The sequence below is a fragment of the Oreochromis aureus genome, linkage group 14, assembly GCF_013358895.1.
Source record: "Oreochromis aureus strain Israel breed Guangdong linkage group 14, ZZ_aureus, whole genome shotgun sequence".
Classification (NCBI taxonomy): Eukaryota; Metazoa; Chordata; class Actinopteri; order Cichliformes; family Cichlidae; genus Oreochromis; species Oreochromis aureus.
In genome coordinates, this window is record NC_052955.1 from 35,854,650 (window position 1) to 35,860,264 (window position 5,615).

Sequence of the window (5,615 nt, forward strand, 5' to 3'; positions counted from 1 at the left end):
CAAAGTAAGAGGGAAAATATGAAATGATAATAATAATCGCCGTTAAATTGCACTAGTTTCAACGTTAGATTGTTAAAGGGACCCCCTAGTTATTGTTTGGTTTATTAGTAATCTGGCTGTGTCCTGTGCGCACTACTGTGTGACAAGTTACTCACAAAATATCCACAATCATGCCCACAGTTGTATTTCCACAGAGGTTTCTCCAAACGTCTCAACGAGTCAACCGTACGCTATGCTTCCATTTTTTTTACGCCATCAAACTCGTAGTACTGCCTTTGACCTGAGGTGTTGCTGTGAGCGCACCAGAGCACATCCACAGCCACAGCGCAGGAGTTTTTTTTTTTTTTTTTTTTTTTAAACTTTATTCATGAACAATAGCACAAGAAACAGACAAGAAACTTAGTATAAACTTAGAGTATTCATCAAATAAAAGTCATGTGTAAAAAATGTGTGTTTAAGAAGCTAAAAAAAAAAAGTTATAAACTATCAGAAAGAGGGAACTTGTCTCAAATGAATTTAAAATGGTCAGGTAAAGCAACTTCTGTATTTAATTTTATTTAATGTTAATAACTGCACAGTACTCTGTTTTTGGTAACTATTGTCCATGATGTAAATATGTAAAAAGTTGTGTGTTTCTCTTCTGTGTCCTGTGTCCTGTTTGTTTGTATATGTGTTTTTCTTGCTGCTGTTACAACCAAATTTCCCCTTGTGGGACAATTAAAGGATTATTCTATTCTATTCTATTCTATTCTATTCTATTCTATTCTATTCTAAAGTAAGGGCTTTTCTATCACTTGCAAGTTTTAGCAATTTACTCAAGAATTTAAATTCATTAAGCAATCAGTTTTTCACTGTTTGGTTTTAAAATATTTACATTTGTGGATACAGTATTCCCTGACAACAACAGAGTTGTAATAACAAAGGCCAAACAAATATACTTGATTGCTTTATTGAATCCTGGTGGACTATAACTAGCTCCCCCTATGATTTCATAAAGCCTGCAGTAATTCAGTGTGGATAAAGCAGAAGATCCAGACTTTCAATATCATCTTCACAGAATGCTCAGGTGGTTGTATCCAAGTTAAACCAATTTAAACCTGAAGGACTCTTTTGTTGGTAAGTTTTTGAATTTCATCTCCTTGTTACCTGAACCTCTTCAGCCTCAATTTCTTTTAAAATAGAGTTCCTTTAACCGAGTGAGATTAGACTTTCTGCAACTAAATGCTTCTGAAAACTGTTTGCACCTTTATCATCACCAAAGTTAATTCCTGCTATGCAGAGCTGTATTAGTCCAGGAGAGGTCTGAGAGTACACAATGTCTTCTTTATCCATCCATCTTGAAGGCACTTGGATGTTTTGTTCTCTTAGCAGTGCATTTGATTTGACATTTCTCACAGAACACCTCAGGCAGCAGATTACCAACATTAATATCATTAAAGTGAGCTACAGCTCAGATAACTTTGGATTTCTATTTATCTGTGTACACAGAAACAGGGCTGGACTGGGAAAAAATAGTCCTGGCATTTCTGGGCACCCCACTATAATCGGTCAAAACAGTGCAGATAGTCTAGTTAAATATATGCACATATTTGTTCAGGTCCTTAAAGCAATGGTAAAGCTGAATAGTACATGAAAAGGGAAATATAGTAATTTGTCACATGATGACATTTCAGGGCATCATGCTTAGCCCACCATCTTGTCTCTCCAATTAAAGATATCCACTTGTGTCCCTTGTTCTGAATCTGCAAAGTAGTCAGAACTGAGAGGATATTCCTGATGAAGGCACTTGGGGTCATGTGGATCTTAACTGAACTGTGACAGTTACTGGATCCTGTTCAGGGAGGGTGCTGTCTTAGCTCCACTAGCAACTGAAACATTAGGGGTTGCATCATTCTTCTATATGCTCTTCCAATGCTTCCCCAAATGTTGTCTTGGTGGGCCATTGTCATATGGTTCCCCCTGTCATTGAGAGTACACCTCAGATGGTTCAGTGGAGTACAGCTGGTTTATTCTCCTGCCTTCTATCTCTCTGGTATACATCTCCAAGTGACTGGCCAAGGTTGTGATTCCTTGCTTGCAGTTTCCAAGGCCTTGGGTTTGTACTTCTGTACTTCTTAGACACTCCTTTCTGCAGCTCTGACAGTTAAATACCCTCCATGCTGCCTTGATTTTAGCCTCCTTCTCCATGGAGGGTACTGTTTCTTGTGGTTGTTCATCATGTAGCCAAGCATCTCAGTGATCACTGCTGTTGTGGTGTAGATCAGCTGGTTGGTTTCAGTTTGTCTGTAATGCTCCATTCACATCTTTTAGTAGACCTTCAAAGGGTACTTTATGTAGACTTGGTAATCAGCCACAGAAGGTCCAGTTTAGCCACAATCTTCTATATCTAGCATTCAACACTAGACTTAGAGCTATGTCAAAATAGGCTACACAAAGGGAGAAGCAGCTGGCAGCAGCACTTGTCCGTGCACACCAGTACATGCAGACTGGTGCAGCCAAGGATCAAACCACCGACCTACCAATTAGCAGATGACCTGCTCTACCTCCTGAGTGGTATTATATATTGTCTATTTAAAAATGTTCATTTTCTTTGCATGCAGAGAGCAAAGTGAACCACAGTCAAAGTCCTTGTTTGTGTGCTAAAAGTTGGCCAAATGGAGATGATTCTGATTTTGATTCTGAATTACTGGTCTGTGTTCTATATATTCCACTTGACAAAAAATAAAATTTGTAGTAATTTTTTTTTTTTACAAGTAATTAAAAGTATTTTTCCTTTGTAGAGGCACATTAAATAGCATGACATGATTAATCCTCCACCATCCATCCTAAAATTCGCTTGTTCCCTTATGCCTACCAAGTATGTACTATCACAAACTGCATACATACAATTTCAGTACAAAAATTGATTGTATTCCCTGCTATCTAGATTATTACCAGAACACACTTACTGGTCTTATAGGATTTAGCCTAAGGAGGAGCTTTTCTTTTCCCCTGTTCTTCGTTTAATTGTCTGTCGTATGTCAGCTTGCACCAGCTTGTTTCTTGCTAAAACAGACAACTTCTAAAACTAAAATAAAGCTGCAACTTCACACAAACCAGCTCCAGAAACCAATTTTAGGGATTCATTCATATCACATAAGTTGTCCAATGTCCAATGCTGATGAAGAAGTATGGAGAAGGCCAGGAGTTGCACTGTTTTTGTAAATCTAGAGGAAGCTCATGATAGGATGCCAAGAGAGAAACTGTAGTACTGCATGAGGAAGTCAGGAGTGGCAAAGAAAGTGAGGTTGGTGCATGACTGTATGAGGACAGCAAGACAGTAGTGGGGTGTAAAGTAAGAGGTGTATTTCCAGATAGCATTATGATATATATGCTAGATCCTAGAGTCAGGTTGAGATGGATGAAACTTTTATACAGAGGACCTATTTGTAGATGGAAACACAAAACATGTGGAGGCACATGTGTTTTTAAAAAGCATCTTTATTAAAAATGCAAGTTGTATAACTTGAGTGATGACCTCACGACTGACTGCACATCTTTAAGCTGCAAAAAAAGAATAAAAACTAACGATGCAACTGTGTTAAAATAATCATTTCATTTTCATTCAGGCCAAAAAGTACTGAATTAACTCTGTTGTCAAAATACTTTATACAGTTGTTAGCTTTTTGTGAATAATTGTGTTAAGATTAAACAAATATTTTAAAAACAAATGTAACTCAATTTTGTGTGAAATGTGGTGTTCTTGCTATAACAGTTTGTTACTTGCAGCTGATGGTTAAATGTATTCAGTCTCAGCCTGGTCACCTGACAGAAAACAAAGTGGAAAAAAGTGTGACTTGCTGTGTGTCCAACACAATTAAATTTGATACTTCAAATTCTGTTAACTGTTTAATTTGTTGTACAGCTCCACTAAGGAGCAAAGTGTATCAGTGTGCTGTTGCACTGAAAGGAGTGAGAGTTGTACTTGGCTGGTAGTAGTCATAGATTTTGATCATCGCTGGCTTCAGGTTGTCCACTGGAGGTTCTTCTATGATCATCAAGCTGTAGTTCATGGGTATATCCTTTGGTAACTGAACAGAATTTAAAAAACAGGAGACACACTGTAACAAATACAGATATCATCATCTGGTATCCCCACTGTGAATGCCTCTCACCTCCTGTAAATACAGCAGAACATGATCTTCTGTTTGTTCAGGACGATCCACCAATGGGGCACCTTTGAGCTGTGAGGAGATGACATTCTTACTATTATTTTTATCATCACCTTTATCTCATCACAAACTGTCACATAGTAGGAACATTTCTATTCAGTTAACAACTGCAATAACCCACCATGTTTAAAGACTCTGCATGTGGGACAAATCCAGAGAGCATTTTGATATCCAGGATTACCATGTTTGTAGAATTCGCCTTTCCAATGTACCTGTGTTTGAACAATTAAAAAGTGAATGCATTGATGTGTATCCATAGATGCGTTTTGATCTGGAAAGCCACATTTCAAACAGTTATGCCACAGTGGTAAATTAAATTCCTCTAGCACATATTTAATCTGTTAAATACTTACAGGGATTTTATTGTCAGAGTGAGCTTGCGTCTGGATTCACTTGTTGCATGAACCTTTGATTTGACCTCCACGTTGAGAGTAGTGACATCAGTGGGATTCGGGATGTTGTAGTGAACAGAAATCTGGGAAATAGGTAACCAAAAGAGGTTTGCAATTTATAATAATTGTAAAAATAAAAATAATAAGAAGAATATAAATCTGTTTATATTTTTATGTTTCTCATTTATATTCCAAATATAGTGGCATCACATTTTAGGGGACTGATTACAGTTATTAAATTATTTCTGTGGTTGTGGTCAGACGATTATGTACACTAATTGTGGACAGAAATGTCATGTTGATTTGAGGCTTCTTTAATCAAAACAACAGTTTTCAGGTGTTCAAACATGGTCATGATGAAAAATTATTTAAAGTAAATGATGGTTCTAGGCTTTAAAAATTCATGATTCGCTCCCCCCAGGTTGCTGGCCCAACTGAATCAGGACCTTGCTCAGGTGGAGTGTGAGAAGGACGGACAAATACGTAATGTGGGTGATGTACCAGACTGATGTGTTGAAAAGAGAGCTGAGTCAATCTTCCTTCCAAAGTTGAAAAGCTCTCGGCAGAGACAGAAAAACTGACTTTTCAGATACAAAATTAGTTTCCTCCATAGAGCGTCTGGGCTTACTCTAAGTTATCAAGATGAAGGCTTGGACCCGAGGAGGGATCTGGAAATAGTTCTGGTCCTTGACTTAAAAATATGCCAGCTAAGCTGGTTCAGGCATGTTAGCAGGATGCCTTTATGACATTACCCTCTGGAGATTTTCCAGGCATATCGAAATGGGAGGATACATAGGCCTTAGCTAGACCTTCCTGGAGAGATTATATATGTCATCTGACCTTAGTGAAATATTGAGTTGTGCTCTAAAGTTTTTTCATTATGCTTCTTTATTTGAAAAAGGAAAAACTAGGACATTCTCATGATACTGTCACTGACCTGCACCGAAGCACATGCAGTGCCCTTCACCTCCAGGCTGTATTTTCCTGACATGTCCTGCATCATCTCCTCCTG